This window comes from Typopeltis vanoorti, chromosome 3, assembly GCF_054136105.1.
Source record: "Typopeltis vanoorti isolate ZY-2024b chromosome 3, IOZ_Tvanoo_1.0, whole genome shotgun sequence".
Taxonomy (NCBI): Eukaryota; Metazoa; Arthropoda; class Arachnida; order Uropygi; family Thelyphonidae; genus Typopeltis; species Typopeltis vanoorti.
The window spans coordinates 121476207-121497308 of NC_143551.1; the positions used below are offsets into that span (position 1 = coordinate 121476207).

Genomic DNA, 21102 nt, shown 5'->3' on the forward strand with positions numbered 1-21102 from the left:
TCTGTGTTTTGGTTCTGCATATAAAATTTTTTATCCCTGTAGATATAATTTATTATAAATTAGGTTATATTTATTTAAATAGTTAAATGTTTTAACTAGTGATGATGTATTATTGATTTTTTAAATTTTATTTATTTATTTTATTGATGTTATCAGCTTGGTGGCTAAGTAAACTAAGTCTGTGAGTTTAAATTCTTGTGACAGTTGTTTGTGCAATGTGTAGGAGGTCTGAGATGGCATGAAAAAATCATGTTTAGTTTACAGAGCAGAACTTATAGTATCTAACTTTTTGAGAAATAATTAAATTTGTTTATACCACAAATGAGTTTCTGAGTTTCTCCTACAAACATTATACGAGAGTGGTCTGAAAAGTTTTTAGCCTAACAATGAAAAAATGGATTTATAATTTAAAAATTATTTTTATTTTTCAACATAATCTCCCTTAAGACTAATACATTTATTCCAGCGATGCTCCAACGCCATTTTCCCGTCCCTGTAGTGATCTGATCAGTAAGATCAGAATATCCCTCTGCAGTCACCTCTTGATTCGAAGAAAAACGCTGACCAGCGAGAAAGAGTTTTAGTTTTTGGAAGAGATAGAAGTTAGAGGGAGCCAAATCTGAGGAATAGGGTGGATGTTCCAACAATTCATAGTGTAGATCCTTTAATTTTCCCATTTCCAAAACACCTCTGTGGGCAGGTGCATTTTCCTGATGAAAGATAATTTTTTTCTTCTGAGATAAAACTGGGTTTTATCTCAAGAATTTTTTCGTCTAGTCTGGTTAAAAGATCGGAATAATATTCCTCCGTTATTTTTACTCTTTTCAAGATAATTAATAAAGAAAATGTGTTTAGCATCCCAAAACACCGATGCCATAATCTTTCCTGCTGATGGAACTGACTTTGTCTTCTTTGGTGCTGAACAACTGGCTTCTGTCCACTGTTTTGACTGCTGTTTGAATTCTGGTGTGTAATAGTGAATCCAAGTCTCATCCATAGTAATAAATCGACGCAAAAAATCAGTTTTATTCTTGTTAAAACGCTCCAAGCACTGTTCAGAGATTTTCATGCGAGTATGTTTTTGATCTTTTGTGAGCAAGTATGACACCCATCTTGCGCAAAGCTTTTTCATATGCAATTCTTCATGCATAATGTATCCTGCACGTTCTTTTGAAATGCCTATAGTCTCAGTAATTTCGTGCACTTGAACTCGCAGGTCATTCAATACCATACCATGCAGTTGATCAATGATTTCTAGTGTTGTTACACTTTTGGGATGTCCTTCACATGGATCATCTTCAAGGCTGTGTGGCCATGTTTCAACTCGGCAGCCCATTTCTTAATTGTCGAAAATAAAGGAGAAAAGCGCCCATAAAGTTTTATGAACTTCGAATGAATTTCTTTTGCCATTAAACTTCCTTTTACAAAGAATTTTATAACTCAGTTTTATCCATTTCAAGGGATACAGACAACGCTTTTGCTTCAGATAGCTGTATAAAACAAACTACTTGATAGAATGACTTGCAGTTTCACATGGATGCTTATGACAAATATACCAGCTTATAAAAAAATAGTGTTGCCCTCTATGTTCGAGGCCAAGAACTTTTCAGACCACCCTCGTATAACCTTTTACCCAATACCTGTTCTACAGGTTTCTACATTCTTTCAATGAAAGTGCTATAAAAATGAAAAGAAAAACAACCTCCTTTTAATTTTTTATTATAGGTTTCTCTGTTATTGTGGAGAACAAACTATCTACATTAAACATAATGTTGTATTATGTTTGACATTGGGAGGATATGAAACCATTGATATGTATTCTGGGAAAAAGTATCTATAGATACATCTAATGGCATACGAATAGACACTCAAGACTACCAAAGCAGTGGAAAACTTATGCCAAACAGAAAATGACATTGTGTCATAAACACGTAGTTTACTGTTTACGGCAAATAAGATTATGTTAAAATAAAATATAGCCACAATTATTAGTGGAAATTTAATCCAGCGTTAGATTTTTTTTTTCCCTTACTAAGAAAGGTGTTACGAGCGAAGCGAAACTCTCGAGTGAGGGTAATAGTCTGTGCTGTTTCTGTCGGACCATAACAATGAAAAGACCTAATTTCCAAATGAAATCTTCATATTATCTCGCCATAATAATAATAATAATGTTTCGTTTGAGACAACCATGACACATTCCTTCAAAATACGTGGTGATATATTATCAAGTCTCACTGATAGCAAAGATTAATATGTGGAGTAGCAGAATCCAGAGGATAGCAGGTGACTAGCAGTGGTGTGCTGCAAAGCTCTATGAATAGGCACTGCTGTTTAATTTGTACATCATTTAGGAAATGATATGAAGCGAAATGAAATATTCAGTTGTTTGCTGATGATGCAAAATTAGGTAGTGTAATAGTAATCGAGGCAATGCAGGATGATTTGTTTATTCTGTAACACTTGTTTCATCATCTGGGTTTCTACTATAAATGTTATATAACCTTTGATCCAATACCTGTGTCCTACAGGTTTCTACATTCTTTGAATGAGAGTACCATAAAAATGAATCAGGCTTGCAGGATGGTTTAAATAGACTGATGGTATGGACAAAACAGATAACTGGTGCAGTATGGATGAACAGATTACAAGTTGTGTATTACATTGATGGAACTATACTTCACGAGAAGCTAGGGATTTGGGTGTGTTGCTGGATAGGGAGCTAAAGTTCAGAGGACATATTGTAAAAACATCCAAGGTCATAGTGGTGAAGAGAATCAACAACCAGGTGACCAGGATGGTGAATTCTGGTAGATAGGCTTATATGTTGGTTGCTCATAACTATTATTTTTCAGGAAATAACAACATATTTAATTTCTAGAATAAACCTTTGTTCTGTCACTCTAGCAGAGTCCTGAAAAAATTTCCTGTCTCTCAGTCTTATGAAACCTCTCCAGTAACTCAAATGTTTCCACCACATCTGTCCTTCTCTGCCCATCAGCCAACTTCTGCAACCCATAATTCCTAACCCATTCACCATCCTGATAACTATTATTTATCAGGAAATAACAACTTATTCTAAAATATTAATTATAATAACTTTAATACTTTCCTATATTTTGGAAACATTACATTGCTATTATCAGGGTCACAAAAACAATATTTGCACACAGGCACTAAGATTGGGCAAATGAGGCTGAAGAAAGCAACCAAAGTTGGACCCACAGTCCTAAATAGCACCCCACTACTGGGCTAGATTGGATGGTTTTGCAGATGTGCCTTGGATATATATATATATACGGAATGGTGATAGATCTTGAGTAATAATCTCTGCTTTGAAGGGGGAGAGGAGGAGTTTGCCTTTATAGGGTTTTAATATTTTGGGGAGATTCTAGCCATTGGCTAAGAAAGTGTTGAAAATATAGTCAAGTGCAATAGTTAGGGCACTGTTATCAGAACTGTTTAATTTTGCCCCAGTAATATAGGATTTTTATAATCCCATATTGTTGGAATGGGGGCGACTGCAGGTGAATGTATCTACCTGTATGTGCAGGGTTTCTGTAAAACAGAGAATGCCAGGGATCCATCAGGCTGGCATGTAATCAGAGTATCTATGAATGGAAAACTGTTGTTGTTTTCCTTTTCTAAGGTAAACTGGATCTTTGGGTGTTGATTGTTTGGATGTGCTAAGAAAATGTGGTGTTTATCAAGGCCATGTGGCCAAATGGAGAACACATAATCTAAGTAGCGTAGCCATACAGTGGATTTATGTGGGTCAGAGTTTAAGGCTTTTTTCTTCGAAGGTCTTCATGAAGAAGTTGGCCAGGGGTGGAGAGTGTTGAGAACCCATGGCCTTAGAATTTTTCTTAGTAAATTAAATAGCCTGAGTTCATGGTGAACTGAATCGGAGCTGAGATATGGCTTGGATGAGGTCTAAAGTGTCTTTGATTGGGACATTAGTGAATAAAGAGGAGACATCAAAACTAAGCATTATGTCAGTGTGTTAAAGTGTAAGATTTTCTATACTGGCTTTAAAGTGGGCGGAGTTTTTTTTTTTTTTTTTTTTGTGTGTGAAGGTGTGTTACCACCATATTACGAGCACATTGGCTAAATGTTTGGCTAATTTGTAAGTGAGCGAATCAATGCCATCCACAATGGCACATTTTGTTTATGGATTTTTGGTAGTCCATATATCTGGGTGGAGGATAAATTTATATGGTTTTAGTTTGTGACTTCCACAAGCCAGGAGGGAACCTTTTGAAGCAGCTTATGGAGTATGGCTTGATACGCTCTGCATTTTCTTAACACATCTAAACAATCAACACTCCAAGATCCCGTTTATCTTAGAAAAGGAAAACAACAATAGTCTCCCATTCCTAGACATTCTGATTACACACTAGCCTGATGGATCCCTGGCATTTTCCGTTTATATAAAACCCATGCATACAGGTAGATACATTCACCAGCAATCACCCCCCCCCAACAATATGGGATTATAAAAATCCTATATAACAGGGCAAAATTAATTAGTTCTGATAACAGTGCCCTAACTATTGGACTCGACTATATTTTCAACACTTTCTTAGCCAGTTGCTGCAATCCCCCAAAAAATATTAAAACCGTATAAATGCAATCCCTTTCCCTTCAGAGCAGAGATTACTCAAGCTCTATCACGATTCCATATATCCAGGGCACATCTGAAAAATTGACAAAAATCCTAAGGACATACACCCTTACAACCACTTACAGATCATATAAAAAAATTGGCATCCCTTATTCACTTCACCAAAGACCACCCACATTCCCTAGACTTACCAGGTCCCTTGCAGTCGCAAAGTGTCCTACTAAACTGTCCAAACAGGTAGGGCAGCCAATATCAGAATCTCTTAACACAAGGACTACATCCAGTTCCACCATTATGGCTACTTATGTCTTGCTGACCATGTTTTGGACACCCACCACAGGATATGCTGGAAGAAGGCCACTATATTGCACTACAGTAAATACAAATATAAAAGGATACTCCTCGAATCTGCCTCAGCCCTGAAAAATTTTTCAAACCTCAACAAATTTGGGAAGCTCTCATCCTCAGATCTTCAGCCCAACGGCCAAGACCATCCAATTTTGCCCAGTAGGGGGTGCTATTTAGAACTCTCGGCTCAACTTTGGTTGCCTTTCTTCAGCCTCATTTGCTCAATGTTAGTGCCTGTGTGCACATATCATTGTTTTGTGATCCCTGATGAAAGCAATATAAAATTGCCGAAATATAGGAAAGTATTAATCCTCAGATCTTCAGCCCAACGGCCAAGACCATCCAATTTTGCTCAGTAGCAGGTGTGCGCTATTTAGAACTCTAGGCTCAACTTTGGTTGCCTTTCTTCAGCCTCATTTGCTCAATGTTAGTGCCTGTGTACACATATCATTGTTTTGTGATCCCTGATGAAAGCAATGTAACATTGCCGAAATATAGGAAAGTATTAATTAAAGTTATTATAATGAATATTTTAGTATACATTATTTCCTGCTAATGAATAATTGTTATCAGGATGGTAATGTATTAAGGAATTATGGTTGCTGAAGTTGGTTATAGGCAGAGAACTGATGTGGTGGAAACATTTGAGTTACTGGAGGGGTTTCATAAGACTGATAGATAGGAAGTTTTTCAGAACTTTCATAGAGTGACAGAACAAAGGTTTATCCCAGAAATTAAGTAAGGGTGTGCTTGTTGGTAAGGTGTGAAGCCTGCATTTTTTGCCTATAAAATCATGTGTACTACAGTAAAAATTATTTATTGTATAAATATTTCATAGAATGGATCAAGAGACTCCGTTATATGAGTGTGCTTTTGGAGAATGCCATCAAGGAGAGTTACAACAGATTGTGCAGATCTCTTGTGACTAGTCTTCATAAACTCTGGAATTTCCCATGCAATAATAATGCTTTGTTATGTCTAATGCATTAATTTAAATATCTTAACATAGCGTTTCTCAATCTTTTTAAGCCCAAGGTCCAGTAAAATGCCTAAAACAATTCTACGGACCACTAAGTTATGTAATTTTTTTAAAAATGAAATGGTGAATTTCCAACATTTACATATATATTTACAACATATACATATTATATTTACATACAGCATTTACATGTACAACATTTTACATATGCATAAACATTTACAAATACATATGGAAACATAATTAAGTTGGAAGTAAACAATTAAAAGTGTATCATCACTGAACAAAGTTTTAATTTTTATTAAACAAATAAAGGTATCAGTTTCGATTTGCTGTGGGCAAATGAATTGGTATGTCAGTGCCATCCCACAAACATCCCCATTCATCTGCTCACAGCAACTTTTATATTTTATATGTTATCCCATTCATCTTCTCACACTCATTAAGCTTGCTCCACAACACCATTTTTATTGCTGTTGGTACCATGGGCAAATGAATGGGGATATCAGCGCCGTCCCGCTGATACCTTCATTTATCTGTCCACAACAACATTTATCTTTAATCCCCATTCATCTGCCCATACTCATGAAGCTAGCCCCCTCACAACAACTTTTATCTTCACACACTCTCTGATTCGACCTGCAACATGTGAACTGTTCCATTTGCTAAGTGCCTTGTGAGACGAGGGAAAAATGTTGTTCTTATCTTACTCCATTCATCATAATACTGAATACGAACTTGACATCCTTGTCCTGTGCAAACCATCCCCTGCATATACCCAAAAATTTCACTCAGAACATCCCAAAGCCATTAATGCCTCCCTATCCACACACTTCTGGCCGATAGGAATCGCCTTATTTCTCTGACGAGTTTTCCATGACAAGCAAAAAAATTTAAGACATCCTGTTATGTGAGACCCTTTCTGATATCTATAAACAGTCCAATCTACAATGTCAGTTGCAAAGTGCCATCCACATGGTTGGGCGCATTTTACTGCCAGCAACCGTATGCTGTATATACCGTACGCATGTGATTTGTACTAATCATGTTATGATGGTGGTTTTAATTATATCTGTCCTGTGTGTTGCTTGTATTCATTACGTTGTGATGTGTGTTTCTGTACAATCCATGACTGTACGAATGTTGTTGTCCGCATGCGACAGATTCGGTGTGCTCAGCTTTCCCACAAGCGACCGTATGAGATATGGAACTTCACTAAACGAGATGCAAACAGCTATCCTCACCACCACCAGAGCTGAGCCTCACCATGACGTCACTTTGCGTAACTTTCATTTCATCCCTGATTTTGTCTGATTTGGAAATGGATTAATTCCAAAACCAGTAACAAGAATAATCGGAAACTGTAGTCTAAATAAATAATATAATTATGTTACTACTTACTTTTAAATGAGATGGTTTAGCTTCTCAGCCTTTGCAGAGTTGCTGGATATCTGTCTCAATATTGGTAAAGATTGACATACACTAAGATGATTTCGGTATTTTGTTTTTATTTGAAGGCACGATGAAAATTCTTTCTCACAAAGATAGATTGTAGAAAACTGCATGACGATTTTCAGTGCTTCTTCAGATAATTAGGGAAATTCAGTTCTCACTGAAGGCGAGATTCCAGAATCAAGCCAAAACCAAGATCAAAATTGCATTTGAAGCCCACTGTCACTTGAAAGCTTAATTAACTGTTCTTTTTTTGATAACGAAAGGTCGTTCTTGTGACTATAAGCCTGAAATAGATCTCGAACTCAAAGAAATTTCTTATAAAAGTTATTTGGAAAATATATTTCAAAATTCTGTTTCAGAGTTTTGAGGTGGTCACAAACCCTTTCCAGAAACTCAGAATCAACAGAAAGACCATTTTCCACTAAAAATGATTCCAATGTTGGAAAAGGTGCAAATTATCTGTCTTTTACATAACTAATGCACAACACTGTTTTTTTTTTTCTCGAATACCTTTATTTTGTCATAGGCATCAAGAACAGTTAAAGAATTTCCCTGAAGGGAGAGATTTAGTTCATTTAATTTCAAAAAATTTCAAAAAATTTTGCATCACTCCTTGTTGCTTCGTCAACAAGGAGTGATGCAAAATTAGAATTACGTTCATTTACAAACAATAAAACTTCGTGCCTTAATTGAAATAATCTTGTTAGCACTTTGCCCCTGGAAATCCAGAAAATTTCAGGATAAAGCGAAAGTTGTATATATTCACTGTCCATTTCATCGTAGAATACTGAAAATAACAGGTTATTTTCAGTATCAATCGAGCCTTAATAAAATTAACTAGCTTAACAGCATTGTATAGCACAGTTTTAAATTCTGGTGGCCTTCCTTTGGAGGCCAACCTTTCCCTATATATATGAAACAATAGGCTCGATTCATATCCAGAGCAACTTCCTTAACCATAGAAACAACCCCCCAACTATGCCTGCCTGTAAGGGCGCGAACTCCATCCGAACAGAAGCCCATGCATTTTTCCCACTGGATCCCTTTGTGTATTATGTAATTATTGAAAGTGTAAAATATTTCTTCTCTAGTTGTTTGGGATGACAAAGTTCTACAAAACAGAATATCTTCATGAATGTTGTTATCATGTGCATATCTTATGTAGCATATTAACTGCACATCATCTGTAACATCAGTAGTCTCATCTATTTGTAACGCATAATAAGGGCTCTTCTTAACTCTTTCGATTAACTGAGATTCTACGTCACCTGCCATATCATTATTTCTGCGGCCTACAGTGCCATTGAAAGAGGAGTCAAATCAACATCTTTTAGTAACTTGTTGCCAAACATAGTTTTTACTACATCTTTTATAGCTGGAAGTAATAAATTTTATTACTTCCGATAGAATGTGGCTTCCCTGTTTTCGCTATGTGCAAACTTTAGAGATGGATGCTTCCAGTGCCTTGCTATTAATCGAACCCATGGCCAAAACTACATCTTTCCCATGATTTAATGTTGCTAAGCATCTCTGAAATTGGCTTTTTTTTTTTTTTTAATTTGCTTATTTTTCACATCACAATGTTTAGTTTCTAAATGTCAGAGTTTCGCTGGTTTCGTGCACTTGTTCAACAACACTTCATAACACAAAACACATTGAGGTTTCTGTTCACTTTCATCTCCACACCAATAAATCCAAATTCCAAATATGAACTATATTTCCTGCTGTATTTTTTCTTTGAACTGCTTGTTTCTTCTACTTTAATAGTATCAGATTTACTCGCTGTTACAACACATGTATCACAATTAGGGTTAGCATCACCTGTTTCATTTGCTCTTTTCAAAGTTCTAGTTCTAAGCCACTTTTCCATTATTAAAAAACGCTTCTGAAAAATATATAAATATATAAATACTGGGGTTAACTCACTTTGTATCATTTAGCACTTCTGAAGGTATACTGAGCCTTGGTTGAAGGAGGAAAACCTTCAATAATAAAAATCAATAAACAATAAGCAATTGGTTGAAATGTGGATAACACATGTTCACTTCAAATCTGACAAAACAGCAAGGGAAGGTGGAAGCAATAAAACTACATTGTTGTCCACTTCACCCCTCCTATTATTCGTCATTCTGCCGCTACAAATTATTGTAGTGCCAGAATGATGAGTTATAAAAGAGAGGTGAAATGAACAACAATATAGTTTTATTGCTTCCACCTTTGAACATTCTGATGCTATTTGTTGTTGTTTTTTTAAGTCTCCATTTGATTTCAATAATTTGTATTTACGTATTCAATTTTAATTTGTTTGGATAATTAAAAAATATATATACTTATTTAATTAATTTAAGTCTGCCTGTGGACTACCTGTCTCATTGTCGCAGACCACAGGTTGAGAAACACTGTCTTAACGTACCTATAAAATAAATATTTATTAATGCATTCAAAGTTGTCTGTAATGATATTATTGTATTTGAAATATTGTTATGTCCTGCCAAGCTCCATTCTAATGGACCAGTTTGATTCAAAGATTAAAATCAACAGAATTATGTATCAAGAAGGTTGTGAATTTTTAAAATAGGTTTCAGCTCATAGGCACTAATAAGGGGGAGGGAGGAGACTTTTATCCACTAAGACTGCTGTAATAGGGGTATGCTTGAAGAAACATACAGTGATGTGTAAAACTTATTTTCCTTAACAGGATGATTTCTATATTGTTATGCTTCCATTGAATTTGTGAATGTTTGCTAGAGAATATTTTCATTGCTTTCATGTAAATATTTTATGGATTTTTCTGTTGTTCCACGAAACAGAATGTCTTCTTAGGAATTTGCATAAAATTTGTTAATTACCAAAGATGACTAATATGAAAGAAAGAAATAAGAAAAGCCTTATTTGCTTTATTGTTGATAGCGATATCTTTATGATGGTTCAAGATACAATAGTGTATAGAGGATTTGAAATTGGAAGTGACCATTATTTAAGTAAGATAAAAGTGAAAACAGTTCGAAAATCAGAACCAAACCTTGGAGTCTCAGTGGCAAACTCTGAAGAAAACATTGACTGATTTAGCTAGGGAAGCATGTGGTGAAATTGTCTGTAACGATAGAAAAAAATAAGAACACCATGGTGGACACAAGAAGTTAAAGAAGCAGTTCAGAAAAAGAAGAAAGCATATTGAAAGGTCCCACTAAATAAGTCAGCAGATACCCTAAAGAATATGAAGACAAATGTGAGAGGTAAACTGTGTGTAAGAGTAGCTAAACAAAAAGTTATGAGAAGAGTTTATCGAGAATATAGACGATAAATACCAAGAACGTGTCAAAATGTTCTGGAGGTTATTGGAAAAGCTTAGAAATGGAAGAAAGAGTAGTAAAAGGAATCAAAGATGATAAATATGACATGAAAACTGAAAATAAGGATATTGTAGATCTGGAGTAATTACTTTGAAAGACTTAAACGAAACAAGCAGTGACAGAACCATCCTAGAAAATTTTCAAGAGGAAGGAAGAAGGAATGCAAATAGGAGTACATATCGATATTTGAGGTAGTAAAAGCCATCAAAAACTTGAAATGTGGAAAGGCAGCTGGAGCAGATATCTAACCAGAAATGCTTAAATATGGAAGCATAAAAGTTTTGCAGTGGTTGCACTATATAATTCAGAGGTCCTGGTGAAAATGTCAAATTTCAGATGATTGGAATAAAGCTCTCATAGTTCTCATCCATAAAGAAAGAAAGGGATGTTGAATGCGAGAATTATGGAGGAATTTCTCTAGTAAGTGGTCCACGTTCTCTTAATCTTAAAGTGGTTGAGAAAAATTGTGGAAGAGAAATTTGGAGAAGAACAAGCTGAGTTCAGGTCAAATGGAGGTTGTCAAAGTCAGATTTTCACTTTAAAACAAATAGTTGAGAAATCGTGAGAAATGATAAGGATAGGTACTTAAGTTTTGTAGATCTGGAAAAGATCTACACAACAAGGTACCCATTTCAAAACACTTCAATTATATAATATATATTTAAGTTGTCATTCAGCAGTTAGAATTGAAGGAAATACAGGAAGATAGCCTGTAAAATCTGGAGTAAGTCAAGGATGCACATTATCTTCACTCCTATTCATCATCTATATGGATCACATTATGAAAGAAAGTGGCATTAGGTCCGATATTAGAATTGTAGATATCAAACTTAGTTCTTTGCGTTAAGCAGATGATGTACTCTTAAACACATCCAGTATAAATCTCCAGGATTCTCTAACTAAATTGAATAACAGCTGTAACAAATTTGGCATGAAAATCAGCAATAAAAAGACCAAAACTATGAAAATAGGCAGAAACACTGAACACATCAACTGCATTTGAATGGAGAGCCTATAAAAGAAGTAAAATATTTCAGCTATTATGCACAGTTTTTAGTGAGGATGGCAAATTAAGTGTGGAAATCAACAACAGAATAAGCAAAGCTGATATGGTTCAGAGCCAGTTGAATAAATTTATATGAAATAAGAGAGCAACTTACCACAACACTAAACTAGTGGTATACAAGCTGAATATATATATATATATATATATATATAGCTGAAGTTAAATCAAAATTAAGGGCTAAGAAGAAGAAACAAAAGGATATTATCAGATTTGATTTAAAACATATAAATGAAACGTTTAAAGTAGAAGTTGGAAAGAAATTAAATTTGGAGAAGACAGTGTTAAATCTTGAATGAAATTTCATTGTGAAATGTCTCATTCAGGATTTCACAAGCATCAAAACACTGAGAGAAATACTTGTATATAAGTAGAGATATTGGTTGCTTGAAAAATTTTTAATAAACGCTTTTAATATTGGACTATTCTATGTAAGATAATATTGCCTGTTCTTGTAAATTTAACAATGGAAGAAATATTGAATTATGTTAGTATGTAAAGGTGAGTTCAAAGTTCGCAAACGAGACATTCAGATTAGTAACATGCCCCACGGCAGTCACATATGAACGGAGTAAGCTGCAATGAGAGTTTAAAATAAGGGATTTAGCTAACTTGGAAATTGTTATTATATAAATTGTATAACCGTGTTTCATTCTGAGATTCACTCCTTGATTAAGAAGCTTTTTCTGATCTAAGGATTCTGGAAGGCACAGCATTAACAAACAAATTTTCCAGAACCCAACGAGGAGACAGCTCCACATTTTCAATAAAGGAATTGGCTCTATCCAGGGACAGTTTCTTTGTTTATCGAATTCGCACACGTGAGAAATCTAAGTGATGGCCGCAGAATTGATCGGTAGTTTGAGTATTGATAGGGCATATAAAGGGGAACCAGAGAGTAATGTCCCCTACCTAAATAATGCCATCATAAATCATAATAAGTTAAGAAAACAACATTTATAACAACAGGATGAGAATCAGAAGACCTGTGGGAAGAAACAAAATGAAGCAGCAAAGAAGATTAAGTAAAGTAACAAAAAAGAAAAATTGTAATTGGCAGAAGAAGCTATTCAAATAGCAGAGGAAAGAAGAAAAATGAAATTCAGAGAAACAAAGAAAGGGTTGAAAGGGTTAGACAACTGAGTGCAGATTTCCATAGATGGGCTAGGAAAGATAAAGAAAAACATCTAAACAAAAGGTGCAAGGAAATTGAAGAAAGCAAATTATGGGTAGAACAAGAGATCTGTTTAGAAAAAAATTATGTTACAGGGAAGTTTACCTAGATTAGGAGTTGTAAAAAAGTAATTCGGGAAAATGTCTGATGGAAGAAGTAGTAGTGAAAAAAAGATGGAAAGAGTATGTAGAGAATTTGCACAAGAAAGATAATAATATTGAAGGAGAGGGTTTGTTGAGGAACCCATGATAATGAAAAGTGATGTGATATCAGCAATGGAACAGCATCCTGGAGCTGATGGAGTGTCAGTGGAATTATTGAGAGCAGCTGGTAATGAAGTAGTGAATATATTAATTTAAATTTGTCAGCAGGCGCGGAAGAAAATGTACTGGTCTAAAGATTGGAAAACACATTGGAAAATCAAATCCCAGCGATTGTGAAAATTATATAACCATCACTTTAATTTCACATGCAAGTAAAGTTATGCTGAAAGTGATCCAAACAAAAGTTGGAGTCATATGTGAATAGAAAATGCCACAAGAACAGGCAAGCTTTAGGAGAGGTAGAGGAACTAGAGACCAAATAGCAAACATGAGATGGATTATGGAAAGAACATGATAATTTCAGAAGGAAGTATTCATCTGTTTTATTGATTATAAGAAATCTTTTGATTGTGTAGATCACAACAGACTGTGGATTGTAATGAGATCAATGGAAATACTTCAGCATCTAATTCTCTTGATAAGAGAGCTGTATGACAACCAAGAAGCGTCCATAAAGACACTGTCTCTTTCTTTGGAGAAACAGTGTTCGAGTGGAAAAAGGGGTGTGGCAGGGTTGTATACTGTCGTCCTACCTTTTTAATATTTCTAGTGAATATATCATGAGAATGACTGATTTAGACAAAGATCCAGCTTCGAATTAAAATTGGTGGCAGAAAAATAAATAATTTAAGATATGCAGACAATACAACTCTCATAGCAGAAGGTAAGGAAAATATGGAGCAATTGATTCTATTGGTTAAAAGGGAAGGTGACAATGCTATGCTTAATTTAAACATCAGCAAAACAAAAGTGATAGCTTCTGGCAATTTAAATGAATTTATAATAGAGGGAGATAAAATAGAAATCGTTGAAAGTTATGATTTACCAGGGTCTAGAATCAGAAATGATGGCAAATATGAAGATGAAATTAAAAGAAGGATAGTCATGGGGGAAAAAAAAGCTTTATTAAACCTGATAAAATTTATTAAAGATAGAGGTGTGAGTCATGAAAGCTAGAATTGTCAAAGCAATGGTATTTCCAGTAGTGATGTAATGGAACAAATTTTAATAACAGCAGAAATGAAGTTTATGAGAAAAACTGCAAAGTATACCTTATTTGATCACAAAAGAAATGAAGAAATTATGAAAGAATTAAACCAAGAACCAGTAATAGAAAAAATTAAAAAATATAAACGCAAATGGATGGAACACGTTCAAAGAATGAAAACAGAAAAATTACCAAAACAAGCCTTAAAGTACAAGCCATTAGGAAAAAGAAAACCAGGACGTCCTCTTAAGCGATTCAACGATGACTTCTAAGGCTGGAACAGGCCATGCTAGGCCTAAATCCTTGATACGCGTGATGATGTATGGATGTCAAAGCTGTATTATTAAGAAGAAAAACAGAAAGGGAATTGATTCATTTGAATTATGGGTGGGGAGGAGACTATTAAGAATTCCATGGACTGCAAGAATGACCAATAAGAAGATTTTAGAGAGTATAAAGACAGAATGCTCCTTTGAGGCAATGATCGCTAAACAGAAGTTGATGTATTTTGGGCATATTATGTGAGCTGATGAATCACTGGAAAAAACAGTTATATTGGGAAAGATTGAGGGAATGAGAAGAAGAGGAAGACCACAAAGAGAGTTGGATGGAGAGCCCCCTTTGTGCACAAGATCACCAATAGTCAAAAGTGACTGGATGTCACTTAACAACAACATGTACAAGACAGTGTTCAAAGCAATTTTAAATTATGGATATGAGAGTTCTGAGAACGATTAGGGTAGTGAACAGATGGCATCAATGGCTGAATCATATTAAAAATGGAGATATTAGGAAGGAACTTGATTGCTTTCAAGAATGTGTGAGCAGGGCTAATTAAAGTGGTATGGTCACTTAACAGAATAGGAGAGAAAAGGTTAGCAAAACATTTGTTTGCCAAGGTGGCAGGAAAAAAAGAACCAGAGGAAGGCCAAGGTCTAAAGGTCTAAGTGGATAATTTAGTTAGAAGGGCCCTAGAAGAATGAAATGCTTGATATGACATTATTGGAGTGGTGACAAGTAATAAACTAATTTTGAGGAAAATTGTTGATAGGAGAATGTTAATAGTGGAAATTTATTCATGTAGTGCTGTCATAGTAGCCTGAACACCCTTTGAGGATACATATCAGTAAATTGATGGTGATGATTAATATGTTGCACTTAGAAAATCCAAATATACTGTCATCAGGACACTCCTTGAAGTTTGTTTTGGTATCCAGATAATTTTGTTCATTGTGTAGCACTCATATTTTGTTATTTGTGTCAGAGACATTTAAGAACCGGATGGTGTACCTATTCTCTAACCAGAAGGCTACAGGTTCAAATCCCACCTTGGCCATGGATGTTTGTGAATGTCTTTAGATGAGAGAGAAATTTCATCACCTTGTGTAAGATCACTGCCCCTCTTATTTGGAGGCCTGAAGTGGCTTAAAAAAGTTCCATGTTTAGTCTCCAGGGAAGAGTTTTCAGATTATGTAAAAAGATAACTATATATAAAAAACTTTGCCTGCCCAAGCTACAAATGCATTATATGTTTACAACTTTCATGGGTGAGAATGACATTTAAAAAAAAAAGCTGCTAACAGTTCTCACTACTGAATGATACGTTATAATTCTCATGTGCTAAATCAGGGCTGTCCAACCTTTGGTAATCCGAGGGCCGCATTAAAAAAAAAAAAAAAAGATTTATCCGATGGCTGCATCACAATGCATATCTAGTAATTTGGTGAGCAGAAGCGACAAAACCTGAACAAACAACACTAATTGTATGCTCACATTCCCCCCGGAGCATGCACGTTGGAACAAAGCGGTGTAAGAATGCTTCTTTGACACATCTGATATTTGAAAAACACGTGGGTATATAGTGATATAAAAACACCAAATAAAATAACCAACATCGAGATTATCGATTAGTGATAGAATTAAAATATCTAATACTCATTCAATTCAAATTGTTGTTTTATTTTTTTGCTCATGAAAATCAAAACCCACATGTGGGCTGCACAAAATGGTACTGCAGGCCGCATGCTGCCCATGGGCAGTGCTGTGGACAGCCCTGTCCATAGCACTGGGCTGTGGACAGCCCTGTCCATAGCGCTAGGCTGTGGACAGCCCTGTGCTAAACTATTCAGACCTCAGCCTTTGCCATATAGTAATCCCTTATGGTGGTGGTGCCAAACAATGTTAGACTGAGAATTGCTGAGGGAAGGATATTTCATAGAAAAGGAACGTGAACAATTTTGTTCTGAGTTATCAAGAAGAAAGGTGATATCTACCAAAAGGAGAACTGGTTAAGAAAAGGTCCAGAGCATTGGGAATAAGGTAAGAATGATCCAATACCAAGAATGATCCGGTTGCCAACCCCTAGTACAGGGGTTGGCAACCGGCGGCCCAAAAGTGATTTTTTGGCGGCCCATAAAAGGTTGACCATACTTACATGGCATGTGGCCTGTATGTAAAATTATTTAAATAATACATTTTATAATACGAATAATAAATTAAAAATAATTTGATACCAATACTTCGTGATATCACCCTGCAACTTGGCACGAGTCAACCGTGTCAATCATCATGAGCAGGTATAGGAAAGGTGACTTCATCTGACCACATCCAAGATTTTGGCGCACTTTTGTAGTGCCGTCCCCTGGTCCTGTCTTATATATTTGTTAAAAATAATTTCAAAAATGGGTTCAAGAAAACGTAAAATTGCAGATGAATGAAGAAGTTTTAATGATGAATGGAACAGCAAGTACTTCTTTATTGAAAATGGGGGGGGGGGGAAACCCCTTTGTCTTATTTGTCATAAAAGTGTTGCTGTTATGAAAGAATATAATATCAGACTTCATTACGAGATGTCTGATGTTATAGATGTTCAACTTACCTTAATGAACTTAATTTGAACCTGCAATGCCAAGGTAAATTACTAGCAGAACTGTTTTCTGACATAAAAGCTTTTGAAAGCAAACTATGTCTGTTGAAGAAACATGTGATGGAAGAAAATCTACATCATTATATATGTTGCAAATCTGAATCTACAGTTGGATGACAAACACAAAAGGAAACTTGTTGTTATCATTGAAGATTTACAAATGGAATTTTCAACAAAATTCGATACCATTTTGTTTCAACAAAATTTCAACAAAATGGTATCGAAATGCGATTATTTGTGAATCCTTTTAATGTCGATATTGATGATGTACCAAACCAACTACAGATGGAAGTTTTGGAATTACAACACAATGAAACATTAAAGAACGCATTTTTGTTAGAAAATTTCCAAAAACTTTATCGATGCTTACCAAAAAATTTGAAGGATTAATTAGTATTGCAAAGAAGATGATAGTCGCATTTCGAAACACATACATTTACGAACAAGCATTTTTTGCCATGAGTGTTTGAATAAATTTTCTTTTTGACTGACTGATGAACATTTGCATCCTTTGATTCGAATTTGCACCTCAGCTTATAAAGTAGATATAGATAATCTGGCTATAATTTTCATTGAGCTTCATTTTCACACTTGTTTCATATCTCATATTTTAAATATTTGTTTTTTTTTTTAAGATTGATATAATAAAAATTGATAACTTAAGTATTTTTTTCACTCACTATTTTCTCTTAATTAAATGCTTGCGGCCCGATTATTAAAAATAAAAGTTGAATGTGGCCCGCTAGCCTGAAAAGGTTGATATCCTAGTAGATAGAATTTATATCATTACTAGCAGCAAAATACTTTTAGCATTTTTTCCCAGTTTCATCATTGGAATTACAGAATGAAAGCTAGTTTGTGAACATTTGAAGTCCTCAAGGATATATCAAGTTTAAAATAATGAGTTCAGAGTGGTTATCTGAATTTGGAGGGTAATGTATTTCAACTGAAATGCAGAATACAACCCTCTGTCCAAAAAGAAACTGAACTTTTCGAAAATAGAAGAAACTAGTGGCACCACCTGTTGTCGAAAGCGGCAACCTTCATTAGTGTTGTGTCAACTGTTTATGACATTTGTTTCATTAGAAACCGAGTTATAGTGCCAAGAGTAACAGTATGTTTTGACGAATGGTCGGAAAATGAGTTTCAAACAGAGAGCTGCGATTGACTTTTGTGTTAAACATGGTAAAATTTTTACCGAAATGCATCAAATGCTTCAAAAAGTATATGGTGATGAATGCTTATCTCGTACTCAAGTTTACAAGTTTTTTAAGCGATTTAAAAGTGGTCATGAGACACTTAAGGATGACAAAAAGCCGGGCCATCTAAAAACTGGACTGAGCGAAGTTGATATCCAAAAAGTGCATGATTTCATCAAAGAAAACCCAAAATCATCCATATGATTGATTGAAGATGAATTGGGGATTCCAAAATCAACTGTGCACAACATTTTGACCGAGAGTTTGGGCCTTCGTAAATTGAATTCACGATTTGTTCCCCACAAGTTGACCAACGACCAAAAAATGTATCGAATTGAGTACTGCAAGGACCTCATTAAAACCTCGTAAGGACTCGAACTTCCTTGAAACGATCGTTACTGGTGATGAAACATGGTGTTTTGAGTATGAGCCTGAAACAAAGCACCAGAGTGCTGAGTGGAGACCACCAGAAGAGGGGCATCCGAAAAAAATCGCTTGGAGAAGTCAAAAGTAAAGACAATGCTGATTTATTTCTACAATTCCGAGGGCATTATCCACAAAGAATTCATTCCGCCTGGCCAAACAGTCAATAGTGAGTTTTATCTCGAAGTTTTGAAGCGATTGATAGCAAAAATTCATTGCGTACGGCATGAATATTGTGATGCAGGCAGCTGTCACTTTTGCACAATAATGCACCATCTCATCGTTCGAACACTGTTGGACAGTTTTTGAGCAAAAACCAAGTTTGTGTGTTGGATCACACCGTATTCACCTGATTTAGCACCCTGTGACTTCTTCCTCTTCCCCAGACTTCATTTGCTGATGAAAGAAAAGCGATACGACACCATTGAAAACGTTCGAGCAGCAGTAACCACGACTCTCAACAGTATCCCAAAAACTGATATAAAAAACTCATTTAACGAATTAATTGACCGCGCCAAATGCTGTATCGAAGCTGAGAGAGAGTATATTGATTGAAATAAATGATTTGAATAATTATAATTGGGCTGTGTTTTATTTTCTATCAAAAGTTTGGTTTCTTTTTGGACAGAGGATGTAGAAAGAGGAGGTCTAGGTTTAGCCTTTCTGATTGGATGTCATATCAGATAAATGCACATGTGTTGGATACTTCAAACTGTTGAGGTGATACACACAGAACTACAACTGCTGTTTGTAGTAGTTCCACAGAACTACAAACAGCAGTTGTAGTTCTGTGGAAATAACATCTAATTTAAATACTAGTTATTATTACTATTATAACTCTGCTACATGCATATCACCATCTCCCCTACCATTCAATTCTCCAATTACAGCACTATTGCCATCAATGCCATTTACTACCCACCACCAGCAACAGTATTTTTTTTTTTTTTTTTTTGGTCTGTAAATTGCATATGTTCTAATGGCCGATTTGCTTGTGTGTGTGTGATGAAAAACCCAAGTTTCCGATATGTTAAATGTTGGTAAAATGGATATGGAATATTTCTTTTTGTTTTTGAATTTGAATTTTTTGTTGATTTTTATATTTTGTGCTGCAGTTTTATATTTGTATACTCCTGTTCCATGATTCCTTCAGGCACAATCTGGTAACAGCACCATTTGCTGACTGGTTGCAAAGTCTCCTAATGCTCTCATCAGGTTTGGTCTCATGGTACTGCCTAGTGGCAAGCCTGAGGAACCATTTTACTGCTCCTGTATCCTTAGTATGGAAAGTCCTGGGTAGTCCCTAGCATGTTCTGTGCCTTCGAAGCTTGCTTTTTATACTGCATATATGTATGTAGTTTAAGCTCACTATTGCAAACAGTGAAAGCAAAAAACTTCACAATGGTGAACTGAATTTCTTCACAATGATGTTACATCATGTCACAAAATTCAGCTGGTGTGAGTAATCTTATAAGAAGTACTGCATTCAATTTATTTGTGTTTTTATATTAAAACTAGAAAATGAAAAGGAAAAACTATAGCTGTGATCAATAAACAAAGAGAATGGTGGGAAATTGTACATTGATGGCAGCAAGAATCATACATAAAGGTGTTGGAGAGATTGGTTAGGAATAGAATACAGGATTGGGTTGATGGACATTGCATTCTTTATTATGGCCAGCATGGATTTGTAAAGGGTAGGTCCTATTTTAGCAATTTACTTTTATTTTATCATAGGGTAACAAGTGTGTTATATAAGGGAGAATTATATACAGTGATTTTTATTTATTCGTATGATGATATAACAGCTGTGAGGGGCCCCCTTTTACGGAGAAGTACGGCACCATCTCAGTCCCCCCAAATTTTATCCGGGCTTGGGACCGGCATAGGCCTGACGAATCAGGCCTATGGCTGGGTCTTAAGTATTCCCGACTGTAATCCATGTATTCAAGGGGTCTGGTTTTCCTGCTTGCGGGAGGGAAAACCCCAGATAAACTGGGGAGAAAAACCCTGCTGTCCACGCCCAAGACCGGCTAACTTGGCAATGTCTGAGAAAGATCCTTAAGCTCCTCACATCGGTGACAAGAATCAAACCCAGGGCACTCCTTTCCCAGGCATGTGGTCGTGAAGCGCATAACCACTAGGCTAACTGCACGGATATATACAGTGATATTCTTGGACTTTGCAAAAGTGTTTGATAGATTACCACTTGATAAGTTGGTGTACAAGCTGCAGAGGATGGGAATAGAT

The 21102-nt window shown here is 35.6% G+C and overlaps 1 protein-coding gene across 1 annotated transcript in view; it reads left to right on the plus strand.

Annotated features, from left to right (window-relative positions):
• Positions 1–21102, plus strand: part of LOC150108525 (uncharacterized) — a 190126-nt gene that overhangs the window by 75693 nt on the left and 93331 nt on the right. The window lies entirely within an intron of this gene.